This window comes from Bombus fervidus, chromosome 3 (genome assembly GCF_041682495.2).
Source record: "Bombus fervidus isolate BK054 chromosome 3, iyBomFerv1, whole genome shotgun sequence".
In the NCBI taxonomy this organism is placed as follows: Eukaryota; Metazoa; Arthropoda; class Insecta; order Hymenoptera; family Apidae; genus Bombus; species Bombus fervidus.
Window position 1 is genome coordinate 19,412,512 of NC_091519.1, and position 20,116 is coordinate 19,432,627.

A 20,116-nucleotide genomic window follows, 5' to 3' on the forward strand; every position below is an offset into this window, starting at 1 on the left:
CTTCCTGTTCTGCATCTCCGGCAAAAGTATCCAGAGAACTAACGAACGCTTGTCGGTGCTTAAAAGAAAATTTGCGATAAATTCGAGCAAAAATCATCGTCTAAATACGCGATTGACGCGAATGCATTTCACGAAAGAAAAATGGAAGTTCAGAGGCGACTAGTTGACAAAGTGGCGAATTCACCATCGCGCTGACCTTTGACCTAGTTCTTTGTCCGGGAAAACGTTTGCGTGGGTGGAATACGATGGAGATAAAGCAGTCTGGGGTAGAGAAAATCAGTCGTTTTGGCGCCAAACGCATCGATTTTCAAGAAATCCTAGGAACTTTTCATGCATCAACTATGAAGCTATATCAGACCTCTCGTCCCGACGATCTTTTCGCTTGATCGAAAGCCGATCAAAACGTTCCCCGAATACGCGACGCTTCCGATTTCCCAACAGCTCGTTTTTCCCTCCACGAGACACTTTATTTTATTTCTATTATTTATTTATTTAATTTATTCGCGATACTGCTTTTCCGATTCATCCGTGAATCTCTTTGTCGCATGCCGTAGCTATCAGGAGCTTCGATAATTCAAAGATAGTTAGTACCGTTGTACATTATTTATCGCTTATCAAGCAAATGATGCAAATTTCATCGCACGCATCTCTAAACTCTGACGTACTATTTCACGCTGCAGTAAAATTACGGAATAATTGTCTGTACGTGCATGCGGCTAAAGTATTTATAATTCTACCGACGAATCTATCAGCAAGCGAAAATCCACCAAATCGATTCCAATAATTTTCTTCTTAAAATACGGAACGGGCGATATTAAATATCATACGTTATTTGTTATTTTAAACATTAATATTTAATGATATTTAAATATCGCGAATAAATACGCGATCAGAGCGAAGATATTAAAAAGCTGTCATTGTACGAAGCATTTTAAACCGTGTTTGGCAAATTGACCTTGGCTGCCCCTCCGTCCGTTACCTGCCCTTTGAGCGAGTCGTTCGCTCCGACGATTCAATAAAAATTAATTACGCTCGCATTCGTGCATCGCTGATCCAGGGCCAGTTCTGCGAATACTTTATTTCCGAGTACAATCGTCGTCTACGGTTGTCGCGCGTGTTCATCGTGTTCCGTTAGATAAGATGGACAACATCGCCGAAGGAGAATCATTCGAGAGGGATTTACTTTTCAAACGAGAAGAAAAGTCGTACTCCTTTTCGTCGCTATCCGATTTTCAGAAGTCGATAGATCTCGAGTTTGAAGATTCTTTCTTCGATGTGAGAAAATCCACGGTTCTTTATCCGCGAAGATTATGGATAAAAGGCTGGGCACGAGCTCGGAGATTGGCTGCCGCTTCTTGGACGAGGAAGAAACGAAGAAGACAAAGTGTCGTCATCGAGAAACGATGGAGGATACGTTCCTGTTGGAACGTAAGAAAAGAAGCCGCTGAATGATCGTGCAAAGAGGAGCCTGCAACTTTTCTTGCTGATATTCGGGATTACCCTTCCTTCTCGAACTCGTTTCCATTTTTGGTCAGCCAAAGAACGCGTTCGACACCCACCCGCGCAAACTACGAAGACCGATTTATGCGAGAGACCGTCGCGATTTTCGCTAAACCCCAAAAACCGGAGGATCGTTGCTCGCGGGAAAGCGGTTTTGGTCGGCGGCGCGACTCGCGAGGGATTCTCCAGGGAAATTTTAAAGACCTAGGGAGTCTCGAGACAACTGACCAACGATAAATTATCTTTGTTCATTCGACTGCTCTATCTTGCAGATCCAACTCGAACGACCGAGTGGTCTAAAGTTTGTTCGTTTGTTCTTTCGACCGTCTCGTGCACCTCTCGGAGAACGTGAAACACAGCAGGGAGGATGGTGACAAGTTACGACGCGACAAAGTTTTCTCGAGAAGCATCTATTACGCGGAGGAATTAAAATTCACGAGGCATCAACTGCATTCTCAGTCACGTAACACCATCAGCCGATCGTGGATAATCTGGCGGAAAAACCAGATTACGAATATCGAAGTCGACCGACGAATCGATCCACGATGATTCTTTCTTCCAGTAGTTCCAACGATTCCGACTACCACAGCTAGCGATACTCCAATGTCTCGTGGAACGAGAGCTGGACGTGTCAGTGGAAAGAAGCAACGCTGAAAACACGAAAGTACAACGGCTTCCTTTTGCGTAATTCCGTTACGAACGGCAGAGTAACGAGAGTAGATTTTTCGATAGATTTAATAGTTCTTACGTTACCACAACGTACGTTTAATCGGGATATACTTGAGAGATTAGATTGATTAAAAAGTTTATCGCAAAGTCGCGCGTTAGACTTGGTACACGGTGTCCAGATTAAGAAACGTTCGAATAATTTGGCGTAACCAAATCTGTTCGACGATTTCTGGCGAATGTAATGCAGGTATTTGAAAAGAAAGATGGAGAGAGTGGAGTATTTGTGGACTTTACGTCGATACTCGTCCCGCCGTTCGAAGAATGTAAATTAACCCGCCGAATCAATATTTAACGTCTTCCGCAGGATCTTAACGCGTAGTCGATGACGAATCAATTTTCCGAAATTTTATATTTAGGAGACGCGAGAAATTGTTATTTCATGGCCGCGGAGCGTTGCTGCTAGTAAAAAATGGTTTAATCGATAGAAGAGGGGTCATCGAGTCGTCGAAAAATATATCTCTGATTAAAATCTAATTGATCTTTTACTCGATACCCAGGCATGCTTCGATGATATCCGTATCATTTCGTTCGTATGCATTGATTCGCGAGGATGATATTTTGCGTGATTAAACAGACATTAATCCGCGGATATTTATGGATTTACGAAAAATAAAAAATACTCGAGATTCTACGAAATATTCGGAACAAAGTGCTCGCTCTAATGTCCAGCGAGTGGAATAAATCCCCATTTAGATTCCATTAATTTCTTTAATTGCAAAAATATGAATTTACGTAAAGACCCGCAGCCTAGTAATAACGAAAATAGCTACAAATATGTTTTATCTCTAAAGTGCAATGCGTTTCAGCGGAACAAATTGGATCGTGGCAATTAATCAATCGCAACGTGCGCCCTTTGTAATGTAATCGTATAATTATATCCAGAATGAAGAGCGCGAGTGTTTCAGGCATACCAGGCAGTTTACCTCCAGGCGAAATCATTCTACCGGCGATTTAACGAAAGGAGGTTAATTGCAAAATTATGTGAGAGTACCGAATCCCAGGTAGCGTCTTCGCAAGAATATCGAAGACCAGTCGTTTCTATGAAACGACGTGCTCCGACGTTGAAGTATATACAATATATAGAACGAAAAGCTCGCGCTATATTCCGCATACGCTCTCAATATATATTTATAAAAAAAAAAAAAAAAATATTTCTCTCATAACTCGATCATTTCCGATCCGTTTCCACGCCGAGCGAGTCGCTAGTCAAATTTTCGTAATTTCCGATGTAATTCGATAACGAGCCTGGCAACTTCCATTCTGACGTAACTTCATTTTCGTACCAACATTCGACCGATGTTTGTTCTCATTGCGTTTAAAATGGAAATAAAGATGTAAAACTTTGAAACGTTATTGGAATTTGGCCCTTTTCTCTACCTTCGCCCCCTTTTTCGCAATTGCAACGCTAATACGACTATCACGAAAGTTAAATTAGCAAACTTAGCTCCAAACATTTAATCAACTCCGGCGATTCTCAATTAATTTCGACTTGTACAGAACCGCAAAGTTATTTCTGCGTGGAAACGATTATGGGACGGAAAAACTTTGAATCTACTACTCGTGTCGGTGGAAAAAGAACGAACACTTTGCGACGCGCGTCGAGTCAAAGAGTCGCTTTCTATTCATTGTATGTATCGACGTCCAGCGTGAGACATCGAGAAAGATAAGGAACGTCTGCTCGGAAAGCGCACGTAACCGTAGCGTAAGTTCCAACCATCGAATTCAAGTACCGCGAACGACGCTCTTTTCCTTCCAAGGGAAGATGTAGTCGCGCGTACAATTTGCATGATCACGTCCTCGGATCGTCGGTTCCACCGCTAAGTGGACAAGCATCCATTCGATCGAACAGTTTCTCGCGCATCTGCGAAAATAACGTTTCCCGATCGTACTATTTCTACAGCGGTACGGTCGGTTGCACATTCGCATAGTTAGTCGACCTAGAAACGAATTTCGCTCTGTTTCTTTGTATATATTTTATTTAGTTCGCGATTAATTCTAGAATCGTAGAATATCGAACTGTTCAGCAACGTTGGACGGATTAAAATAGAAACTTTTTCTCGTTCGGATAACGCTTATTTTCGTATAGTACGATAGGATTGTCCGAGTTACCTATAAGCTTCGACGGCTTAAAATTCTTCAAATTTTATACTTTGCACAGGATAGCGAAGCTTGTTGTATTCATCGTGCTTGTCACATCGTGACTCGTCGTTAATTTATAATTACGTAACAAGAAAACGATGAGAAACTATCGTCTATTTCCGATTGTTACTATACGTTTATTTATTATTATTGTTAAATATACAGAATTTAGCGAATTACGAGGTAAATTACTTGGCTTCGATCAAATATGCTTTTGGCTCGAGTAACCGTACGTGCATGTACGTACGTACGATAGACGCGGAACTAGCCAGGGCAAAGAGACGGGTAGCAACGGAAATAGTACGGAGAGAGTATTTTTCTCGTGTAAACCACATTTCTGATATACAGTCGTTTAATTTTGCTGTTGGTACCGTTGCTGCGAGCCATTCTTTCCTCTCAACAAGGGTCGGACAGCGTAGCAAACATCTTCGTTCTTCCTTGTTGCGCACGAAGCGGGTTCCGTTCCTTCGGGGATTCGTTAAAACGAGCTGGTTCCCAAGACGAAATAAATTCTTTCTCGTCGCTGGCTAAAGGTGGCGCATACAGACGAGAAATTTTCGAGACCGTCTCGAGACTAACGTCCTTATATACGAGCTTGCCCGCGATGAGAACAACGCCCCGATAAGCGAAGCTCTCTTTACGAGAATAGCTCTAATGCCAGATTAGAATGCCACGAACCCATGAAATCCTTCGTGGTTTCGCCAATTCCAATGTAATTTTTATCAAGGCAAAGTCCGGTAAGTCCGGAAATAAATATCTTCGGTTCTTTCAGCTTTGCGCCTGATCTCTTCGTGATTTTTAAGAAAATCTAGAAATTCGAGCAACTATCGTGAAACGAATTACGAGATACTGGCAACAAAATCCAGCCAACGCGTTTCGCCATGGTCTTATCCCGTTACGAAAGAAAAAAGGGAAGAAAGCGCTGGTAGATACGTAAGGTCAGATTAGCTTTAAAGATCGACGAAAAGACGAAAGACGATTCAATTTTGTCGAATTCGACTCTCGGTACATCGGATTCTAGATATATATATATATATTTTGCTCTTAACCTTCCCTTTTTACGAAAGCTATTTTACCCTCCAGTATACCCTGAATCGAAGCTTCCCTAATTTTCATTCTCGAGGGTCGATGGCTAAGGATCGTTACGACGGACTAAGGGGTCATTAAATCAAGGGTGGATGTGCGCGATGCAAATTAAATACATTATTACACTCGATCAATCGCGAATAGGCTGCAAGATATTTTTAAAACTTGAATCACACTCGGATACTTAAACCTCTTAGGTACGACGCGCCACTATAGTGGCTCACTCTACCGACTCGTTCGCTCACCGTTCGAACCGAACGATCTATTTCATTTGTCTTTGTCGCACTTTCTTTGCCTCGCGATGTTTTTTAACAGTGTTAACAATATACAGGCAGAATATATAGTCTTTGTTTTTCATACATCAATTGTTGCTTTCCGTTAAAATATTTAAATATACCGTTATTAGATGCTCCTTTTAACACGCCGATCCGTATCCTTAGAAATTTTTAGAATCCTCGACCAGAAAATGTCGCTAGAAAATAGAAAACGAAGAGCAATTTGAAAAACACTATCGCGCTATGAGCGTGGAAATTGTGTGTCGTGCCGTGCTTTAAAATATATCACACTCGATCGTATTATTAATTATTAAATTGTTAAAGTTTAAGCATATGCGTTGTATTTTTAAGAAAAATTACAATTTGATTATTAGAAACTTCGTTCCAATGTGCTCGCGTAGAGAACAGCATTATCCGTCACGTATCGCAATGCCGTATCGTTTACGCGAAATTCGCGTCAAACTCTGCCCCGCACAAAATTCAATCTAAGATGTTAAGAAGCTTCAGTCGTTACCCGCAGATCAGTTTTCATCGTATTTGAAATCACACTTACACTTGGTTCGAGTTTAAGCTTTGGTTAAGCCAGTTTCGAGAAAACAACGCCACGATAATCGCGTCGTTCCGTAACTGTAATTATACTGTTAATATAGGTGTTGCAATGGTTTCGTCGACGCACGAGACGAAGCAACGATAAACTTTCAAGGGAGCGAAACACGTAACAGGGTATTAAGTAGCAGGATAGTAGCAGATTCGCCTACACGTCTTACCATGCCAACGATCTCCAAAATTGTTGCGGCGTACAAACGAGATATTACGTGTTCGCTGATTGCTACCGTACTCGGTACGCGACTTCCGCCAAAGTAACGACATAGTTGAAACTTTGCATTTACGATCCGTGAAATTTTCTTTCGATAAATAGACACGGATGCACTCAAGATAAAATATACGCAAAGATATCCGACTTACGAATTAATCCGAGTACGAACTTTTTCGCTATTCTGAAAATATTTAGATGTACGCGTATGTGTTCGTTACTTCACCAACGAATTTAAACAAACCTGCCATTTTCCGAAAAAGAATTTTTTTCCAAAAATCAGGCGAATTAAGTTATCTTCACACCGTTCAAACTAGATCGTATAGTATCGATATTTCTCTTGTTTAATCTTGTAGGTGTTAAACTAGGAAGTTAGAGATCTATCGATTACTTACCGGATAAAAAAACAAATGTAAAAAAACGCGCAGAATGAAGGGAATGTTTAATTTTGCAATTTTTAAATGTCGAATTAATTTTCATGTCGTCGATGAGATTGCGTTGATAAGACTTTTGATAGCAGGCGCACGTAGTCGAAAAAGTTGTGTTCCGTTACACCAGTTTCTCCGCGGCGGTCGCACAGCGCGCAACGCATTGTCAAAGCGAACATGCTTTGACCGGTGAAGCATGTAGCGCGAGTTCAACCAGGTTGTACTCGGGTGCTTAGCCACGTGTTGACACGCGTGTTTCCATATCTGCTTGCGGATGACGTTGAGGGATGGTCGTTAATGTACGACGACGTATATTCCTAAATGTTTGATCATGGATTACCCGCATGTGTTCGCGTGTATTTAGCGCGTGATAACTCGCGTGCACGTGCTTCTGCGACCGATAGCCATCTACACGTTTGCACAGGAATTTTTACGCGATATTCTTTATGCATTTACCGCGTGTTATTTTACCGTGTTACGCACACGCGTATTTCGTAATAATTCAATTATTTCCAAATTTGTCTATTTGCTTGTAAGTATATACGTTTGCGCGTTCACTTACGTAATATCGCGCGAATTCTCTCTCGCGCGATTTCGATGAAATTTTTCAACTATGCACGATCGAATTTTCGTATTATTGCTCGCGTAGCGATGCACGTACGATAGCGTTCGTGTCGACAGGCCAAGTTTTAACGTGGATTTAATCGTTTGCAAAATCGTTGTGAAATATTTGGTACCATTGTGAGATGTATATCCAGGGTGTATTTTGTATCCGTTAGTAACAACTCGAATAAGTAGATTACCAACATAATGGAAGATTTTGCGCAGCCACCTCGCCTCGGGGAGAGGCCTGGTGATCGTTATCGTGCTCCGGAGGATATTCTTCCGAATGTGATTCCGGGTTAAGCACGCCATCAATTTTTCCGTATAGAATCCGTGACTGATATTAACTGCCACCAAGTATTTAGATTTATCGATGTCTTCTATTCGTAAAAAGTTATTTTCCGATATTTTGTGACAAGAAATATCAGCTATCAAACACGTCCCATCTTCTTCCGATATCTTGTCATGCCGATGAATTTTTCAACTGGATAAATCGCGAAGCTCGCGTTGCTGTATCTTTAAGATTCACCCCGCGAGACGTTTTATCTTCGATTCGTTTCCAACGATGAAATATACCTGCTTCCTCCAGATCAATTTCTTTCTCTAGTTTTAGCCACCTTCAACGTTTTATAGATAGAATGGCGCGTCATTCGTCTTTGCTAACGTTTACGGTTGAACTAAGAGATAGCGGATCACGTTTCCTATTGTTAAATATCGTCGTGTTCCCCTTCGTTCACCGCTCGAAATATACGCTCGATAATTAAGATTTATAGTCCTTGTTATCGAGTCCGATTCGAGCTTTCCTCGTCTCTTTCATTAGATAGCGTTAATAATCGCAATTATACAAACTTTGGATCTGTAATTAATTTGTCGGCTAATTAAGCTTCCGACTTGGTCAAAATCTAATTCGATTCATTTACGCCTCGATCTCTTTCTCTTCTCTTCTTACCCTTTGATTAGAATATTTCTTCTATTTCAGAGTATGCGTACACCTCGTTGATAACAATACAAACGTTGAGAAATTACAAATTCGCTCTTGTCCTTTTCTTATTAAACGTTTAATAGTCTCAACAAAAATTGTATCGTTCGATCGATTAATCCATTAATTAATTAATTACCGTACAATTTCCTATTTTTAGAAACTAATATCGTTCGAATAGAATTGGGACGAGCACGGTAATTAACCTTTCTAAAACTGTCGACAAGTCAAAAATAGTTCCTTCAACCCGTTGTTTCGATTACGAACGAACACGATCAGCGGCACATAGGGGTGAGCTAACGTGGGTGTAGCGATGCTGACGTCACTGCTGCTTCTGTAAATCATTTACCCCTAATGCAATATGCATGAACCCTTGTTTAAATCGACGTGTCGTGTGAGAAAGTTTAGAAAATTTCACGAGTACAGGGATCGGCTATCTGCGAAATACATACGATTCGTTAAACGTTCGATCATCGTTGTTTCGAATCATAAAGCGATCTTCGACGTTCCAAAGTCGTCTAATCCCAATTTGCCGATTAATCTTTTTGTAATTTTTGAAAACTGATTAGGAGGACAAATTTTACTCTCTTTTCTCTTTCGAATTCGAATTACGTGAAAGTAAAATATTCGCAGGAAACAAATTTTATAGGTATACTGATTCTAATGTAAATCAACGAGCGGGATATCGATCCGTACTAACGACGATGGAAATCGTTGTTCTCTCAACCTGTTTCGCGAGGTACGCCACGACGATTTACGTTTAGGTAGACTCCTTTGCGACGTTTGTGGTCGCACGTGGCCGAGGAAGACAACTTTCCAGGGTATTCGTTTCGGTTCACGTTTGTCATCCGTTTCATCCTTCCAGTATTCCATCACCCGGTTCACCTGTTTTATATTCCAAACGCATCGTCACAGGAAACACGATATTTAACTTCTTGCTCTCATTTTTTCCCGTCCGAAGGAACCAACAATTTTCGGTAAACGCGATGAAATTTAAATGTCTTGGGGAGAAAGGTTGAAAAGAATTCATTAGAACGGTCTAATAGGAGAAGAAAGAGGAAAAGAAAGATCTACCGCGATAAATTATCGCGGAACTTGTTATTAGATCGATTTGACAAGGGAAAGCGAGGGAAAGGAAAAAAGATCGAACAAATAGAAAAATCTAATTTCACTATGTAATCCTCGATTGAAAACGTAAAGTCACCGTTGTAAATCACCGTTTGCGTGCCACCTGCGAGCGGTCGTTGTTGTCGATAGATCGCACTCTTTATTAAAAATTCCCGCGGACGTTAATTACATTCGTTTAATTTTTCGCCTACACCAACGTACTTGATCAAGAAATCGCGATCGCGATAAAACACACGACGAATCGCGCTTTAGCGTACAATACGCGCAACTTATCTTTCAATTACTCGATGATGAACGTCGTATCTTTTTTTTATTCTCACGCTATCTTCCGTAAAAGAGATATATTTGTAGGAATTTTTATGAATTATGACGACGATTAATCATCCCCTATCGTGACATATACGACGTACCATTTTCCAAGAGGCAAAAGTAAATCTGTCCCCTTTCTATTTGTTCACGAAATCGTATAAAGCTGACTTATCCGTGGGTTCGTCGATCGTATTAAAATCGGGACTTCAGTTTCCGAATAAATTGTACCTCTTATCTACGAACTTTCCTTCTATCGCTTCTTCTCTTAAATTGAAAATGAAAAACGATTTCGTTGTATGCGAATCGAAAGTGAGGAGGAACCTTGTCTAATCTTTCCTTCTGTTCGATAACGTTTCGCCGTTTCAAAATGCTTATTCGAGTATATAATAATAGCCTTCGTAAAATTTGTCTAGAAAATTTCCTAGCAAATAGGTGAACGTCGTGAGTGCTCAATGGTATAAATAGTTAAAGAGGAAGGAAGACACAAAGTTAGAGGAAACCTCGCTCAACGTACGAGTTAGAGATTACTTTTAAGAGAGAAATTTCCTTAGGTGACGGAAGAACTTGGAAGAAAAACCGCGATGGAACCGAGAAAAGAAGAGAAAAATACGCTCACGCTGACGAGTTTCCGTCCTTTTTCCATAGCGTGGGCTACGTTCTCGAGTGAACAAAGCACTCCGGTTAAGAGCAATTGCCCGCTTGAAAATCTTTTGTCATCGTAAATAAAATATGACTCGAGATATCTCCGTGCGATCCACTGATTTTTGCACAAAGATGTCTACGATGTGTGTAATTTTGTCTGTGGACCAACTGGAACAACGTCGAAGTGCTTCAACCGTATGCTCCTTTTCTCTGCTCGAGAGACGGAGTCGAGAATGCACGGCTTTATCTTTTAACCTAATCGCGTCAAAGCGACGGTTGTTCGCAATTTTCGATGTAGCTTAAACTTCGTTCCGTACGAGCGACCTCGACGAGTTAATAGGTTTTACCGGTAATTCCAGATGATTAAAACTTCTGTATCTCGATATACGTATTCGGCTAATTCTTCTAATACCGCTCGCGTAACACGCAAACGAAGATCGATATTTTCGCTACGACCGCCTCTCTCCAATCACGTTGAGTCGATTCTTATTTAAATTAAGACGCAACATCGTTCGAGGAAAAAATATCAATATCGTAATGGATTTGCTTATTGGCATTCGTCCCGTTCGTTTTTATGTGCCGCGAAATTTCCATTTACCGTACTCTTGATCAAGATATCGCGTGAATCTTTTACCTTTCCCTCGATACGATCCCCTCTTTATAAAAGTAACCCTCGGCAGATTCGTGAGAGAATCGAAGATCGTAAAAGGAAGAGGAGTCTAGATGGAAAATAATAAATTCATGTAGTGCTATGAACAAACCTCAATAACAACCATCGTAGAAATTCCATTACGTTATAAATATAATCGTAGCAAAGTACGTTTATTCCTGAGAGTACTTCGTGTCATGAAATAACAATTTCCAAGCATGCTCCGTACCGAAAACCTCGCAGAATTTACGATAGCCAACGCTGGATCAGCAAACTAATTGCGTTTAATGAAAAACTGAAAGACGAAGCTTGCGCGTAAGAATACGTAATAAAAATTGAGTTATAATGCGAACTGTTTAACATTTACTTCGATCTAAGTGTCGTGAGCCGACGCAAATCTGACGACATGCCAATTTTCTTCCACGATACAAGAATTCTCAAGCATCGATCGAACGAAAGCTAAATTTTAATTAATCGAAATACCATTGACTAGGGTACGGCGAATCTTGTGTTTTACACGAGTTCGCTTCTCGTGTATAGCGGCAAACTTTCTCCAGTTAGTCTACATTCTTCCAATAACTGGCCAACTTTTGCAATAAGCATAGAATCGCGTTGTTCCAAATCGCTCGAAAGATCACCAAACTTTCGACATCGTTGATAACCTTCGTGTCTGCTTAGTCCATCGACTAATCATAATCCCTAACATACTAACGCGTCGTACTAAACGCAGGTCGAATAATGGAATCACTCGATCGGTTTTACAAATGGATCGATCAGTTATTTCAATTATATACCACTAATAGTTAATTTCATGGCCAATAAAAGCGGGTTCTTCCGCAAATAGTAATAAATAACTGAACGAATATTCGACGATCCCGTATCGCTACGATATAAAATCGACCAATTGTCCGACGACCAAGAAACGTAGAAAGGATGTTAAAGGGAAGTTTCGTCGATCAAATTTGAAGATATACCCGAGTAATCTGTAGCAATTTGCTCCACTCGGTCCACTTTTCGTTGGATATCTTTTCTTTCGACGATTGATCGCGAATCGTCTGAGACAACTGTTGTTTTCGTTCCATTTCGCGGACATTCGTAGAAAACTTGGAAATTAAAGAAATATTCTAGTTTAATTCGTGGGAATAAAAGTTCGTGAGCGCGTACTGTCCACATCGTTTCAACGATTTGTCGCGAAGATCTATAGATTAGTCCGGTATTCTCAACGAGTTCGATGATCCAGGAAATGTCTCGCGTCGATAGACGAAACTCACTGTCGTCGTTTTGTTTCCGATCAAGGAGAAAAGGTGGTCAAGGCGAGAAAAAATAAACATCCATGCATGTTTCATGAGGGATAGAACGTTTGAAACTCATGGAGTATTAAGCTTTTGGGTCGACGTGTACATTACCCTTGTTCTCTTCGAAATTCTTCGTTCAACGGTCTGATCGGAAAAATATGCGAAGCTTGGAATAACAAATTCCTTCGCTCATACGTTGATATTACGATGAATTTCTTTCGATATAGAAAGTCTTGCAGGGCGATAATCGTGGCAGGGAAACGATTTATATCGTCGAAGAAGTTCTCTATCTTTTAGAATATTCACCGATGCGCTATCCATTAATTTTAAGCAAATCTTCCAGAGTAGGTCTCAGAGAGATTTTAAGGCGGTCCATCTTCGTCTTCCAAAACAAATTCGTTCGCGAATCAGTTGCGAAATATAACTCGTAGTTGCAGATTGGTCACAAATTCAGCGAAGGAAAAAGCGTTTCCGTCTCGTTTCTATTTTCGTTAAAGAGATAACGCTACTTTGTCGATTATTTCTAAATTACCAGAGAAAACAATCTTAGGAGTTTATCGTAAGATAAAATACGATAGTTACGAAAATGTTTTCGAAGAACTATTTAATCAGACAAAAAGGCATTCATCGATGCGAAGAAATCTCGGTCCCCGAGATAATAAATAAATAAATGTAGTTTTGAAACGTTACAGAAAGAATGGACGAGCGATGGGGAAACGATCGAAGAGACTTTCTTCTTCCACCGTTCGAGACATATTGTTAGTAACAAAAAAAAAGGTCGCCTAACAATACTCACGCACAAGAGGAACGTAAAAAGCAGTCGTGTAAAATCTCTGCAACAATCACGATGACGGCGGAAATCTGAAACTGCTGTTAAGTCCCACGAGTTCTTTCCATAACAAAGGATAAAGGTTCCCTGGAACGCGAGTAAATCCGATTTCCACTTTTTGGAGAAAAAAATACACGCGCTGCTAGTATAGTATTTAGAGAAATTCGGTAGACGGTGGAATAACGTTTGTGTTTTTCGAAAGAGCAACGTACGAATACGTAAACAGCCGAAATCTGGCACGAAGCAATTTACAACGTTAGGATAGCACCGGCGCGCAATAAGAGAAATATCGGTGTTTATTTAAATTACATCGCACGCTCGTAAGACAACTTTTTTTCTTAATTCCTCTTCTCAATTTGCACGCTAAAAAGGTCAGCGAATTTTGCGAAGTAAGAAACGAGAATTTAAGATTCTGCGATGATAAAAGTTGCGATGCAAAATTTTCCAGAGGAAAAAAATTTAATTTTCCGTGAAATTAAATCGAACCTCCTCGGTTAAAAAGAATCTTCCGTGTCTATAAAATTCTAACGCAGATGGAAATTGTTTTAGATGGTAAATTTTCAATAAACTGGTACGGTGATAACGTTCGTATCGAAAGCGTCTTTGCGTGTATTCGTACCAGCGAATTCATTGAATTTCCGCAGTGTAAGCTTCAAATAATTCGATAATAGAATACCGATATAAATGCACTTCGTTGCACATTTCTCAGTGTCTATTGCCTATCGTATTCGCGAAACAATTGCATATTCAAAGGTAGAAAATTGTTTAACAGCGGTAAATCGTTTGGCGCGATATTCGCCTAACGTAAAAGTGCGAATGCTTCTGTGCGGCCCATGGCCGTAAAGAAAGTTTCAGGGTTTAAGCGCGTGTATTGCTCACATGGCCTGCGATCACGACGTCGTGAAAGAATAAATCCTGGGACTTACAAAAATGCGCAAGGGCCTTCGACAAGAAAATATCCGTTTTTCTACCTCGAAAAACCTATATAAAGGGAAACGAGGAAAAACTCTAGAGACACAGTTAGAGACAGTCACACTCAGAGTAGCATGTCCCGAGTGATCAGCGAAATCGAGTCGACGGGGAACACGCGAAGAACAGTACAAGTACGACCCAGGTAGCGCGTGCTAACAAGACTGTCAGGTCGTCATCGTACTCGCTCCTGTTAAGGTTATTGCATGTATTTGGATACAAAGAAACGCGTGGATAAATTGTAAGGTAGAAAGAAAAAAAAAATATATATATATTGAATATTAAAGTACAAAGTGTGAAATACAATGTGAGCCGGTCCAGATCCGCACGCTAACAGTGTTACCCTAAGATTAAAAAACCCCGAAGCCAACGTTGCACGTGTACCGCTTATGGTTTGTCTTCGACGCAGTCTTTCGTCTATGCGCTGTCGATGGCTTCAGTGTTGAGAAAACTAAAGACCGGATGTAGAGTTTTCTTAGAAGTGGCGACCACTTCAACAGCTCCTGTTCGCGGGTCCGCGTAATCTGTTGCGCGGGTACACGCATAAGTCGGTGCCAGTGTCCACGAGGAAGGAAATCCTTGAACTCCTGCCGATCGCGAATATACGACGGAATACGAAGCCGTCGAAGCTCGCGTTTCCCTGGTTCCAACGACAAGGAGAAAGGAATTTCGCGATACCACGTAGAGTGCATTTTACTGATGTTTAGCTCTGATATCGAGACTCAGCGATCGTCGGTATTTCGAAAGGAATTTTTTTCATGAAATCACGTAAAAGGATGCGATTAAAGAAAACGTCGGCAAGTATCAAACGTTATTTATCGATTCTTATAACTTTAACGTCCTTTATTCCTTTTTTTTTTTTTTTTCTCTCGAGGAGGGGAAAATGCTATTACGCATACCCAGTAACTGAGTATGTGAGACTCGGCGGATGGAGTCGCCATACCCACTAAAAACCTCTCCTCTATCCGCTCCTCTTACGGTACAGGAACCAACCCCGGAACCGTAAAACGTCCTTTATCCCTATCTACCAGTTAACCAAAAAGAAGTCGATATAATAAATTTAAATAAAATCGATAAATTGATTTCGTCTTGTCTCTTATCTTATCGAATATTCTTATCTTATCGAATCAGCAAGAAGATCGTAATAAGTTTAGTGTTTTATACAAGCGCGATAGAAAGCCGAATGCAGTGAGACGAGTAGACGAGATTTCATCGGATTGTAAAATTGGTCTGCGCGATTTCATGATAAGACTAAAAGAGAAACTGACGAATAACAAACAGTATCCGTGTCTACGCTAATTTTCCGCTAACTTTTGTTCAAGTGGATCGTGTCCTCGTAAAGGCGTAGTTATCGTAGTCGTTTCGTAGCATTCTCCAATGTCTGTTATATCGCTTCTTCTTTCTTACGATAAGCACGAATAACGTTATATAGCGAGCAATGATAACGTAAACATACGATTTTCATGAAACGGAAACGCACTTTGTGTAAAGAGCTTGCCCATTATCGAACGTTGCGAAGGCGGCTTAAAGATGAGTTAAATCCCTTTCGCGAATCTAAAGCATATTCTCGAGATAGTTCGACAACGTTCGTTAAATCCTGGAGATTTCGTACGTAGAAAACGATGTAGTCTCACCAATGCGACGCATTGGTTGAAAAATGAACGACCAAGTTACGTGCGACGTTTTAAATAAAAGGAAACATGCGCGACAATGGACATGAAATAGTTACGAAACAGGCCAACGACGGGAAATATTCTCTCCTTTCATCCTTCCTGCGTGTCCCAGAATCCTCGTGTCCCGGTAACCTGAAATTCCCCGCGTCTTCCTTCTTCTTTTACAAGGACTCTTTTTTCCTTATTTACGGGCATTCGATAGAATTTCATATTCGCGATTCGGTCCGTACGTTCGATAAAATTCGCAAATTTACGTATCGAAAAATCAAGCGAGCTTATTATTCGCATCGTTTCTTGAAAATACCATTTGCTTTCGTTAAATATTTCTGGTGCTCGGTACAATGGCTTCGTGAAATTTAAAATGTAATCGTAATAAACATTGTTTTTGTACCGTGCGGACCACCTTAATTACGCGTGTCGATTATCAAACAAGCACAGTGCTGGATATATAAATATATATATAATAAATTATTGTATTCCTGTAGTTGAAAGCGTAACGACGAATCGCCAGGAACGCGTTTCCGTTTTATCGGTTTCCTCTCTTTACATTCGCGAACAATAACTTGTAATTAACAATTTATATTTAATAAAATGCTTTTATTCGCGAGACGCGTAATTCAGCGCGCGAAGAGAATTTTAAAATTGGTACGGTCTAATTTTATTGCTACGTACACGATAGTCGACGAATTACGAGTCATTATGCTTTCAAACTGCAATTGAAAAAACGCCTTCGCTAAATATAAACGACGTATAACCAAATGAAAATATGACTTTTATATATTATATTTGGAAAACTTTGGAAAAGACAACTGAGTGCACGTAATAAATATTAAGTATGTATGTATGCATTCCCTTTGAAGCCGCACCGAAGCAAATGTCACGTACAATAGAGTATTTGAATTTCCGCAAACCTAGAGTTATAGAGCGCTTGTTTCGCGCAGTGAAACGTATAAAGAAACGAAACTATGTAACGTAATGATTAAAATTACATTGAAACTGACGTTGAAATTTATTTAGAAAGAATGAAACGGAGAAGCGTAAAGGTGCGAAAGATATATGAACGTTATTTTTAAACCTGCAAGTACGAGGATTCGAATAATTTCTAGAAATATTTATCGTGATAAATTTCATTATTAAAATTCCATTATTTACCAGACAAACATCATAACTGAAACGAAACAAGAAAATAATTTGAATTTATAAAAATGAAGTTGTTATGCGCGAAAAGCAGACGTTTGTAATACTATTAGGGATATAAAGCTGCCACAGTTTCCTTTCAGCAACGGTTCCATAAGAAATGAAAATAGTCAGAAACTTTTCCTCCGTTCCTCCCAAGATTCTTATGCTCCCTGTTTTGACCTAGCTCTTAAGAAAGCCGGAACAAACGTTCCACTATACACAGAATCCTAATTACGCAACAAGAAATGGAATTTTTTTAAACTGAACAGAGTTGTTATATGTAAAATATGTAATTCGAAATGCACGAGCCGTCAACTTTTCTACTAGAATTGAAAATAATTGCAACGAGAAACAAGATACGGCGAAACAATCGGGCGAAATAAAAGATCCAAGAACGGATTATGATCGAAGAGAAGGTGAGAGAATCGATGGAAGAATTTACCGCAACGAGAAACGTGGGACGATAGACAGACCGGAGCCACAAGTACCGCAGGATTTCTATTTTTTGTCGTTTCGCGTTGAAAACAATCGGTCGATCTATCTCGTTGATTCAGCGATGCACGCGATGTAATCGTCGTAGATTTTCCCACACGAAGCGCAACGGAAGAAAAATATCCGGTGCAATTTTCGAATTTTTAAAGAACGTTAACGCCAATTTATAGAGCTGAGATTCTCTGAAAACTCTGCTATCTTTCGCTGCTAATCGCGTTTACATAGGCGCTTAGGCAGCCGATCGCACCTAGTATCTTGCATTTTAAAGTTCCATGTCGCGCCAACTCGAAACCAAACTCGTCTCTTCAAGAATCATAGCGAACCGGTGACTCGTTTTCGAGTAAAAGAAAACCTCGTTTAATTCAAGCCCGACCCTATTGCGCAAACGTCTCTCGCCTCGGCTTAATTGAATCGTGCTCATCGTAAAGGGTTGCATTCGTGCGATGCATCCAGACGAGTAATTTAAAACCGAGCTATTTCATCGAGCTACGACTCTCGAGAAACATTCCGTACAAGTGTCTCGTGAATAATAAAGTATTCGCGGCGCCTTCGGCGGTTAGTGGCACAACCGCTTCATTGTATCTGTACACAATAATTCCCCGCGCTATTCAACCAAGATGAGTTTCCCTCGAGAAGATTTCATGATTTCCACCGTCGCTTGTTCGAGATGCCTTTACAGAGATATAACATCACCGAAACTTTATTCTTTCGTAACAAACTGGGTATTACGCTTTATCGCGAACAACGAAACAACTATATTGTTCAGGATTGATTTATTAGTTAGTTGGTAGAACGATGTACAAATTTGTCTGCACAACATCGACCAAAGGTAGGCGAAATAAACGAACGTTAATTTACATTTACCTTTGTATAAACTGCAATGCAATTTAATTAACCGCTTGCATAATCTAAGTAAGTAATCTGAATATCTGAATACCTTGAAACGAATATTTCGTATGTTGCAACCTAACATACTACAAGACTCTAGGAAGAGCTTTTGTTAGCCGTGTAATAACCACAATTTCGCCAAATTACTTTTCACGTCCTTGCCACGAGTGCTTAAACCAAGCAAACCAAGAAACAAAGAGAGGAATAGTACGGGGAAGATGAAAAGCATCGGAGATCTATGCGCGCCGAAGAAACTAATTATCGAGTTCCACCGAAACGAGATTAAAAAGTACTACGAGATCGTATCATCGACGTCGTCGTCGCTGCGAATCAAAGAGCAGAATCATCGTCGAATCCTTGTTTCGTTTTGATTTTTGATCGTCGATCGACGCTAATCGATTCTACGATATCAGGAGTTTTCTTATCGCTCGATCGAATGCCAGTGAACGAGAGTTCAGTGTCGTTCCTGGTTGGCGGAAGAATTCTCGATCCTCAAGAAAACCGTAGTAAATGAATGGCGACGAAGGAGAAACTCTTGGCGAGCTAACTCCGTTTACAGGCATTTTCGTTCGTTACGTAGCTTTCAACAATCGTAAGATTCGCTATTCACGAACCAGACAATGGAATTATCTCGACAACTGCTGCGTTGTCTCCTTAGAAATTCTACGGAGATGATTAAATATTGGGAATAAAATTACACCGTAGTGATGACAATTTTGTACTTTCCTTTACGAAAGCCACGTAATAATCGACGACACGACGAGGAAAATGCGATTCTTCCGAGTTTCTCGAATCGCGCGGGCAGCATGCCAATGGGGTTAAAAGCTGTAAAGGGAATAACGCGCCTGCGAATGACGTAATATCGCTGTAACGTCGACTTTACTCTTTCATCGGAGGTATCCTCCAATGCAGTATTCCCAAATGTACTTTTACCTCTATATAGTTGCTTTGAATACGAAACGAAGATTCACCGGTGGAGTAGTAATTTTACGCGTAACTTGTTTCCCTTGCTATTATATTAATTATAATAAAATAAAATCTTTTCGATCTCTGTCTGCAACATCCTCGTTCCAGATTCGCGAAAACGAATCCTCAGGCAGACTACAAACGCGTATAAACGCGTCAAAATCCAATCGAACCAAAGTACGAGCGATCGAATAACTTGGACGAATAAACGAGCCTGGGGTGATCGATGAAAGAGATTGGTCTGCGAGTTTTGCGAGCTCTCACGACCACTTAATGGACCTTGAAAATTCTCGAGAGCTCGCGTCGGCATCGCGCCGCAAGAAGGACACCCGCCCGACCATCTCTCACGTTCACGTACCAACTTTAACGTATTAGCTAACGACAAACTTTTACAGATCGATCGTAATATCGCTTTATCGTGTCTCTAGAATCTCGATTCGAACGTTCGTTTCCCATCGAATAAGATTTACGGACGGATCTCGTCCTAAAAGATGATACAGCGAAAACCTCTTTTCACGAGCTGCGTTATTATTAATTGATCGTC

At 40.4% G+C, this 20,116-nt stretch overlaps 1 protein-coding gene across 1 annotated transcript in view; it reads right to left on the minus strand.

The window, feature by feature from the left end:
• The window catches only part of LOC139985821 (uncharacterized), a 49,398-nt gene that overhangs the window by 7,756 nt on the left and 21,526 nt on the right, over positions 1 to 20,116 (minus strand). The gene's annotated exons all lie outside the window — the stretch shown is intronic.